The sequence below is a fragment of the Lepidochelys kempii genome, chromosome 11 (assembly GCF_965140265.1).
Source record: "Lepidochelys kempii isolate rLepKem1 chromosome 11, rLepKem1.hap2, whole genome shotgun sequence".
NCBI classification, from domain to species: Eukaryota; Metazoa; Chordata; order Testudines; family Cheloniidae; genus Lepidochelys; species Lepidochelys kempii.
In genome coordinates this window covers 5,110,640-5,119,953 of record NC_133266.1, presented here as the reverse complement: position 1 = coordinate 5,119,953, position 9,314 = coordinate 5,110,640, and the positions used below count along the sequence as shown (strand labels likewise).

Genomic DNA, 9,314 nt, shown 5'->3' with positions numbered 1-9,314 from the left:
CTGAACTGCAGAGGGACAATACAGTCTGCAAATGAGGAAATGACTGCACTGTCAGTGGGCCCAATCTTGTACGTTGTCTTGCATGTTCTCAGTGGCTATCCAACCAGGTACAGATAGCAACTGCCAATCGCTGCCAGCTGAGGGCGCACTGGCTCAATGGTAGTTGAGGGCAGCCGATACCTAACTGGACTGAGTCCAGTGATTGAATTATTAGCAGGGGTGACGACAGATATATTGATAGAGACACAGAGTTCAGAACCAGGTGGAAACACATTAGGCTCCATACAGGAGTAACTAGATGAAATTCTCTGGCCCGTCCTATGCAGGAGGCCAGACTAGATGGTCCAATGGTTCTTTCTGGCCCTAAAGTCCAGGAATCAGCCTAAATTTGAGAGCATTTGGATTCAGGCCAGTCCTCAAATTTTATTCTGCTCACACCAGAAAATGTTTTAAGTTGTCCTCAGCCAGCTGCTTCATTTCCTGCACAAACCCATGCTGAAGTGACCCTGCCTTTTTCTGTTTCCTTACATCACTGCAAATCGAAATGAAATAAACCCAGGCTGGAAACGTGGTAAAATGCACCAGATCGCATTAGGTCTAGGCCTGGCAGGAGCAGCACTTACAATCTCGGAAGGCTAGCAGTCCCCCACTTCCTCCTCTCCCAATGGGTCCTCAGTACCGCTGGGTGAGCGAGGGCATGCTCGATGTGGAAGAAATATTTCAGATCCAGAGATGCAGCTAAGATTACAACAAAGTGTTTTCGGTGTCTAAGTCCCATCCTGGGGAGAAGATGTCAGGAACTAAAGGAGTCATCGATTCTTGTTCTGCCTTTATCTGCTAGATTAGTGACTGGAGGTTCCCACCAGATAACTGCAAATTAGAAATAAGGCATACATTTTTAACAGTGAGGGTGATGAACCATTGAACAAGTTACCAAGGGAAGTGGTGGATTCTTCATCTCTTGAGGGCTTCAAATTAAGACTGGATGCCTTTCTGGATGATATTGGGCTGGGGTATACAAATGCACCCTGGACAACAAGGGGTTAAAGGGTTGTTCTACGTTCAGCCAGCTCCACCCCACCATGCCTACAAGGCAGGCCCAGGGTGCAGGAAGAACTTAAAAGGGGAGCTTGCTTGGTGGCAGACCAGGGAAAAGAACAGACCTTCAGCCCTCAACTCCTGGGGAAAGGCCTGACTGAAGGCAGCAGCTTCCCAGCTGACCGCTGCCCAAAGGCTCCTCCCCCAGGGAAGTGGGGCCCCGATCCTGATGTACCTCAAGTAGGAGCCATTCCCCTCCGTTCCCTATGGACTCAGTTGATTTGCATTAATTCTCCTTGCGTTTTGTTCATGGACTATGCCGCATGGGGAGAGACTTTACAGTGACTTTACAGCCCCTGGCACAGGAAATGGGTTGACCCTCACGGCACCCCCTCCTTATTTCTGGCCTTTTCTGTTGTTTTAATGTCAAAGACGTGGTTCAGATGCCATGGGGCTTGGATGCCATGGTGATGGGCACCGCATAAATTAGATGAGATGAAAGAGGGTTGGCTCATGGGTCATTGCTGCTTCTATAGGGAATTACAATTTGGACGAATTAGTTCAGTAGGGCATCCATCTAGGCACTGTAAAACCATGGAATCCAGGCGCCTGTTCTTTGTGTGAGTACCACCATGCTGTGCTGCTCACCTCTGGCCTTTGCTTGCTTCCTCTTTGGCAAATGAGGAATAAAGAGCTGCATATATGGGGCAAGAATAAAAAAGTGTTGGGGACCAGGGCATAAGAAATACACACAAAGCCTCTCACTGTTCTTATTGGCATGTACCCCAACCGTTGGAAGTTCAGCTCCTTCCCACACAGGCTCCTCTTACTGTTGGAGCTGCGTTGAAAAGCGCCCCGTTGTTCTAGGTCTGCAGCACCAGGGCAGGTTGCTATTGCTAGGCTGGTCTTGGCTTCCACCCTACTGCAGCGGGCTCATTTATGGGTAATCTGACAAAAGTAGGGATGGGCCAACACCACAAATTCCTATCCACACCCAAACTTCCTCAGCGTTCAATGGTGCTTGGATCTGGTTTACCCCTGCATGGGAAACCTTTAGCAGATGTCAAAGAAGACTGTTGGAGACCTGAGCTTCCAGTCCCAACTGTGAATTTTAAAGGGTCACGTCATCTCCTCACACTGCATCCCAGTGAATTCTCTGTTGATGCTGAGCTTAATTAAATAGAAATATGAAGCAAGTAAGTAAGGGCAATTAGATGGAAATGCAGCGTTACAGGGTGTGAATGCTGATTACCCTAATAATAGACAATAATGCAGTTTACGGGAGTTAAATGGGTTGTTTAATGGATGGAATGGCCTACAGTATATAATATATAAAGTACTTAACAATAAACATTTAATTACTAACTTCACTTCTGTTTTTCTTCAATGTGCAGAACAAAGTGGTTAATAAAAGAGTCGCCAGATTGGAGTAATTTATGCCCCTGTAAAAACTAATCTGCATATTTGATGGGCAACAGCAATTCCATGTCTGCTCCTGGGAGATTCTAGAAAGCATGAAATGGACTCATAGACACATACATGAGCCCAGGGAAATAAGGCTGAGCTATGTTAAAGAGGAACATGGGAACATGCCCTAAACCAGTATCCTGCCTTCTACATGCTCAGCACCAGATGGTTCAGAGAAAGAAGGCCTATAGTAGGCAGTTAAGGGACAAACTGCCTCCATGGAAAGTTTCTCTCTTACTTCCATTAGTGGGATCCCTGAATTTACATACTCCTTGAAGTCAGACTTTCAGTAAGACTCACCATGGGCTTTTCAAAATGGTCTCGTCTGGCCTTGGAATCTACAAATCTCTGAACTCAGGTAAAGAACTAGCAGCTTTATCGAATGCCACCGCCTTGGTTGAAGGTCTAGACAGCAGTGACTAAACACTGCATCGGTTCACAAAATGGGCCTTCTGAAACTCAGGAAATGGTTAGTTGGTGGCTGGCTCTGTTTCACTTGTTGTCAAGTCCTGGGCCAGGAGGGGCACACCGCTGGACACGACATGAGGGAAGACTGCCACAAGACTGTGGTTGAAATGAGACTACCAAGCGGCACAGAAGTCACACGGACAAGTTGGTCTGATGCTGGGTGTTGGTCTGAAATGAAAGTAAGGAAAAGGCAAGTTTTTGGATTGGTTGTCGAACATCTCTGCACATTGGACACAGAGCAGAGCCCTGAAGCAAAAGTGAGCTGCTAGCCAAAAAAAGCTAGGATAAGAGACTGCTGAGGTCGAGCAGGGGAGTGTTGTTACCGTCCTCAACAGCGGAGCAGCCCTGCTCACCGAGCTGTTTATTTCATGCAATGGGTTATGCAGCACTGATCACAGAACATCAGCATATGTTGCTTAATTGTAATAGCTCGCATGCCACTCTCTCCTACCAGAGCTTCTCTCTCCACCCCATGATCACATGGTACATTGGCTGGAAGAGCCAGGGCCCAGGTGATAACATGCACTTGCCTCCAGCAATGCACAATGATGTGCATCAGGAAAAAAACATGGCCCTTGCCAACCTCAGCCAGCAGGGGTGGGGCAAGGAACGAGCTCCCTTCTTACACGTAATTCTGCCTTCACCAGACCTGCAGGGCGCCCCGGTTCCAAACACTCAGAGAGTGGAGGTGTGTTTGCTTTAATACAATTACACTTCAAATTCTGGTATTATTGAACTGCCGTGTTACCAGTGGGAGTAAGGCACCTAGGCCCTTTTGAAAACCCCGCTAGGCACCTATCTGCATTTTTAGGTGCCTAAATACCTTTAAAAATCTGGCCCCTGGTTCCCAGCCAGCTCGGCCATCTTCCCAGCCAGCTGCTCCAGTGCTGGAGTGGAAATAGCAGCGAGGTCGCAGTCTCTTAACTGAACGATCAATGATACCTTGTCCATAGCTAGCATCAACAGTCCAAGGCAGTGGTGGGCAACCTGTGGCCCACAGGCCGCATGCGGCCGGCCAGGGTAATCCGCTGGCAGGCTGCGATACAGTTTGTTGACATTGTCCATCCGCAGGCACGGCCGCCCTCAGCTCCTGGTGGGCGTAGTTCGCCATTCCCGGCCAATGGGAGCTGCAGGAAGCAACAGCCAGCATGTCCCTGCGGCCCATGCCGCTTCCCGCAGCTTCCATTCGCCAGGAACGGCGAACCAGGGCCACTGGGAGCTGGCTGTGCAAATGTAAACGAACTGTCTGGAAGCCCGCCAGCGGATTACCCTGAGGGGCCGCGTGTGGGCCGCAGGTTGCCCACCACTGGTCCAAGGAGCACAGGTCGCATTAACTGCCAGGGAGGAGCTAATTCATCAGAGGCACTTCCTGCATCCTGCCTTGATATGTAGGGCTCTATGGATTGGACAGTATGGCACACAGTGCGGACTGATAACCCAGCCCCTCGTGGGTTTGATTCAGGCCACAACCAAGGAAGATGCCACAGTGGGAAAAACCACAGTGAGTTTGGTTTGGGCCAGAAGTTATGAGGCCAAGCTCTTTCTGCAGCAGCCCTGACTTGGGGGAAGGCCCCTCTGCAAAGAATCAAAGGGGCGGGAGTTATTGATCAGTCAGACTTGTGGCTATTTACGCCTCTCTCTTCCGCATATCAATATGCCTTAAATATTGATCGCCAGCAGTTAGATAGCGTTCAGCCCTGCGCACCAGCATGATGGCCCAGTGGCACTCAGCAGATCCAGGTTTAATTCTTTGCTCCGTCATGTTGGACTTCCTCAGTGGCCTTGGGCTAGTCATGTAGGTATCTCAATGCCTTTGAGGATCTGTGCCTAACTCCCAATGGGATCTGGGCCAGAGATGCCCTGTGCCTCGGTTCCCTAGTTGTGAAATGGGGATAGTAGCACTTCCTTATCCTCCCGCCTCTGCTGTGAGCTAAGGCTATTAAAGACTGTGAGGTGCTCAGGTACCAAAGCAAAGGCGAGGGTTGTTAGATGATAGGGGGACGTCCCCAGTGCCCAATGCCATTAGCATCACTAGGTGCCATTGAGAAATTTTCCTAGCCCCTTCCAGCAAAGGATCTCCAAGCACTTTACAGTCATAGAGTTGTAGCCATGGAGGAGTGGTAGGGCCCTCGAGAGGTCATCTGGTCCAGTCCCCTGCACAAAAGGCAGGACTAAGTAACAGCTCGACAATCCCTGACAGGTGTTTGTCTCAGCTGTTCTTAAAAACCTTCAATGATGGAGATGCCACAGCATCCCCAGGCAATGTTAAGTCTCGCTAGCCCCTTGTGAGGTCAATGTCATACTCCTCATTTTACAGACAGGCAACCTGAGCCACAGAGCTGCTTAAATAACTTGCCGACGGCCATGAAGCCAAGAAGATCAGCGTCAGCAGTAGAGCTGAGTAGCCTTGTTGCCCTGGCGCCTCCCCAAATAACAGTAATATCAACCTGCTATATCAGCCCTTTTCCATTCGTAGATCGCAAAGCACTTTACGAAGGAGAGCAATCACAGTAGCATCATTTTACAGATGGGGAAACCGAGCCACAGTACCGTGAAGTGACTTGCCTGAGTTTGGGCTCCTGAGTCCCAGTCAGGGGCACTAACCCGCCTTCTGACTTCACAGGGGAGGAAAGAGTTAATGTAATACTCTCCAGAACAAGCAGCCCTGCAGCCGCCTGTTGTGACGTGCCGCTGATGAGCCCCGTGGCAGGATTTGTTGCTTTATTAACAAGACAATTAAGGGGAAGTTTTCACGGTGCCAGCAGCCAGTATATTTATCGCTCAGGGCTGACCTTGGCGCTCTATTTTACTCCTCAGGAGCTGCTATTAAAAGTTTGGAGGCAGGCAGGGCAGAGGGGGAGTCTGGTGTTTGCGAATGTCTTGATTGTGCCAAGCTTGAGCCTTCAGAAATCATGTCAGGCATGGAAAAGAAAAAGATGATTGGATTAAAAATCAGATTTTATTGAAAATGAAAGCCAAGTTTCTGGCCTTTCAGGGTGGAGAGAGGAGCTTGAAAATGGCAGCCCAAAAGACAAACTCCCCCTGAAAGCAACAACCCCCTCCCTCAACCTTTTTTTTAAAAGTTGCTGTTTCATAATCCCATGCCTCCAGGAGCTGGGGCTTTGAGGAAAACACCAAATAGCTTGAGCCTTGTGATAAAAATCTCAAAAGTGAGTAACACTGTGTTAGGTGAGAAAAATTAAATATGAAGCAGTTATGCCAACGGAACCAAAGTCAGGCTAATAAAGGTTGCTGGGAAAGTCCCTGAACGAGATAAATAGAATGAAAGAATACTTGTTTAAGTTGCAGGGAGTAAGAAAAAAGGGGAGGCCTGCATTCCTGCATTTTTGTACCAAATGTTCTGGGAACAGTTTGTTGAGATACAGGGGCACTGTTTTCCACTCCTTGTTTTTGTGTTATGTCTGTTCTTAACTCCTCATCTCCTGGTTGACACCCATACCGATAAGAAAGTTAGTGAAGCATTGCAATTTGCTAAAAGTTATCTACAATAAGGGCGTAGAAGTGCATGCATAATAGAGAAAGAGGATTTTAACTAACATAGGGGAGGGGTGGGCTGCTTTGTGAATAAATCTGTGATGTGACGGAACTGTCTATAAAAACCTATGAGTTTTACTTAGAGGCTGGCTGGTTCTCTTTGGAGACGGGCTGCTCTCTATTGTTGTGTGCGCTCTTCAATGAAGAGCTTTGTGTTCGGACCTTGCTGGTGTTGCCCGTCTCTCTCCGGTCAGACAACGAACCATGCCGTCTGGGGTTCGAGTCCTTGACAATTGTAATGTGTGTATGTCTCTCATTCACTCTGTGCATCTCTCTTTCTAAGTGTTTGTGTGCAAGAGTCTCTGGAGGGGAATGGGGTGTGTGTATGTGTGTTTGTGGGTGTGTGTGCGCAAGAGAGAGGCAGGGCTGGAGAAGGGGATGTAAAACTAGATAAATGTGGGGTTTAACTCACAACTGACAGGCCCTTCCCTGGCCTGATTCCAGGTTGTCCTTGGTCTGAGAGCGGAAGGAATGGATTTGTGTGTGAGCGCGCGACTGGGAGCCACTCCGGATTCACTCCCACGGTCCCTTGTTCCCACGCCGCTATCTTGTGCTGGTCTCTCCCAATAGCTCTCTCAGAAATGTTGATTCATGGAACTGGGAACATGCTTCAGGATTCGCCCCGTGCAGCCTCAGGCACTGGCAGGCGTCTCTGCAGGCCAAGCAGGACACTCAGGGAGAGCCAGAGAAACCCCCCGGGCCGCTCCCGTTATGGCACACGGCTGCCAGGGCCGGGCGGAAGTCCCGGAGACGGCCCATGGAGTCAGCAGTGCTGAGGCCCGGACGCAGCCTGGTGTTCTGCCGGCATCCTGGGATTGGCGAAGTCGCCTTTTGGGCCCTGTGCAGGCTCGGGGCGGGGCTGGGACCAGGCACCTGCACTGGGGCTGCTAAGGGGGCTTGTCCTGAAGGAGGTGGGAGGCTTTGTGGGGGCTGGCGGTGCCTGGGTTAGAAGTGGGGGTGGGTGGGAGGGTTTGCCTCTGGGGGTGCCCCCTGATGCCCTCACCACTCTGTGTTGAGGTCACCCCGCACCCCTTGGCAAATGCGACTCCCTAGAAACAAGATGGGGCCAGCCGCATGTTGATTGCTGAGGGGGCAGAATATTCCTGAGCCAGCTCTGCCAGTGACCCCCTCGACCGCCCAGAGCAGGGTCGGGGAAGCAGTTTCAAAACCACACAGCAGGTAGGTTTGTTCTTCTCCCCTGCCCTGCCCCCAGGTTCTGATCAGCTCGTGACACGCACCCCTGGCTGGGACACGCTGCTGCTTCTCCCAGGAGGAGGAAGTTGAAGAGGTGGCTTTGAAATGGCAGCCCGAGCCCACAGCAAGCTCTCCGGGGGTCTCTGTACCTTAGCTGTGCCCCATCTCTGGCCTCTGGAGTCATCACGTAACAGTCAGCCCCTGGGCACTTGCAGCTTTGCTAAGCAGGAGCAAGACAGCTGGGCTGGGACCAGGAAAACTTGCATGTGTCACAGCTGGACCAGAGGCATCGCTGCTGGTGGCCCTAACGCCTGGCTGGCCAAGCAAAGCCCCATCACAGGGCTGGGCTGGGCCCCCTGGGAATCGACGGGCCTTTCCCAGCAGGCCCACGCTGCCTCCTGGAGCCACAAAGCCATCGGCTAGGATGGCGCTGTCGGTCCGCGGTCTGCTGTTCCTTGCCCCTCCCGCAGGCCCACAGAGCAGCCAGGCCCAGCCAGGGTTCAATGGTGGCTGCTGGGGTTTTGCCTGGTGGGGCTTTAGCCACCCGGCCATGCTGACCCCAGTGGACCTGGCAGATCTAAATCACTGCGGAAGGGGAAATGGGCTTTCTTCCTGCCTGTATCCTCCAGTGCAGGGGGTTGCAGGGAATGTTTGTGCTGAACTAAAGTGGGCTGGGCGGGGACACGGGGGCAAACCAGCTGCTTGTTTGATGAACATCCAGCCCCTTAGCCCACACTTCCCCACCCGCTTCCCTTCTTTCCTCCCTTCCACCAGGGCCACGTATGGGCTGCGGCCTTCCTCCAAACGTCACCAGCTACTGCCAGCTCAACAGATTCATCCCTGTGGCAGGGTGAGGGTCAGGCAAATGCACCTTCCCAAGTCAAGCTGTGAGGGGCCAGTTTGTCCCCAGCCCAGGCTAAGGGAGTGCCGAGGGGGCCCCCATTGCAATGGCCATAGCATTAGCCAATGGGCTCTCTGGGCCATAGCCGGGAAGAAGGTCTGCCTCCACCTTATCACCAGCCCCAGCCCTGCCCCACCACCCCTGCTCCAGAGTACCTTGCCTATGTCTCCTACAGCTGGATCTCTTTTAGAGCTGGCTTTGCTCCTGGCAGGTAGGCTTCCTGCCCTGGGGTACTCCCTCAGGACAGCTCAGGCCTGGCGTGCAGCTCCCCTGTGCCATCATGAAGCTGGCTGTGGGACCGTAGGGACACTTAAGCTGATCCTCTGCATGCGTCTGAGCAGCCAGCGCTGCAGATTAATGCATTGCCAGTGTACAGGCTTTAAGGGCGGTTTGTTCACAGGGAGCGTGGGGAATGAATTATGCAGCTGAACTGGCTCACCTGCAGCTGCAAAGCAGATGAGTTCTGCAGGGATGCTTTCCCTCGTACTTACATTTCTGGGTGAATGGAGTAGGAGTGCACCAGGCACAACCCAGGCAGAAAAGGTACAGATTCTGCACACCTCCACCGTTCTGCCAAGGTGTCTCCGTCCTGACCTGCAGCCACGCGAGTCAAGCTCACTGACCCCTGCGAACACGGGGGTTTGAGCCACCAACTAGAGCAGGAGGTGGCCACCAGGGCTGTTTTAGGGGC

The 9,314-nt window shown here is 51.7% G+C and overlaps 1 protein-coding gene across 1 annotated transcript in view; it reads right to left on the bottom strand.

Moving 5' to 3' along the window:
- Positions 1-2,323: 2,323 nt before the first annotated feature.
- Positions 2,324-9,314, bottom strand: part of BIN1 (bridging integrator 1) — a 162,794-nt gene continuing 155,803 nt past the window's right edge. Inside the window, exon 21 of the transcript XR_012154183.1 lies at positions 2,324-3,141. The gene's annotated coding sequence lies outside the window, so the exon portion shown is untranslated. The remainder of the gene's footprint in view (positions 3,142-9,314) is intronic.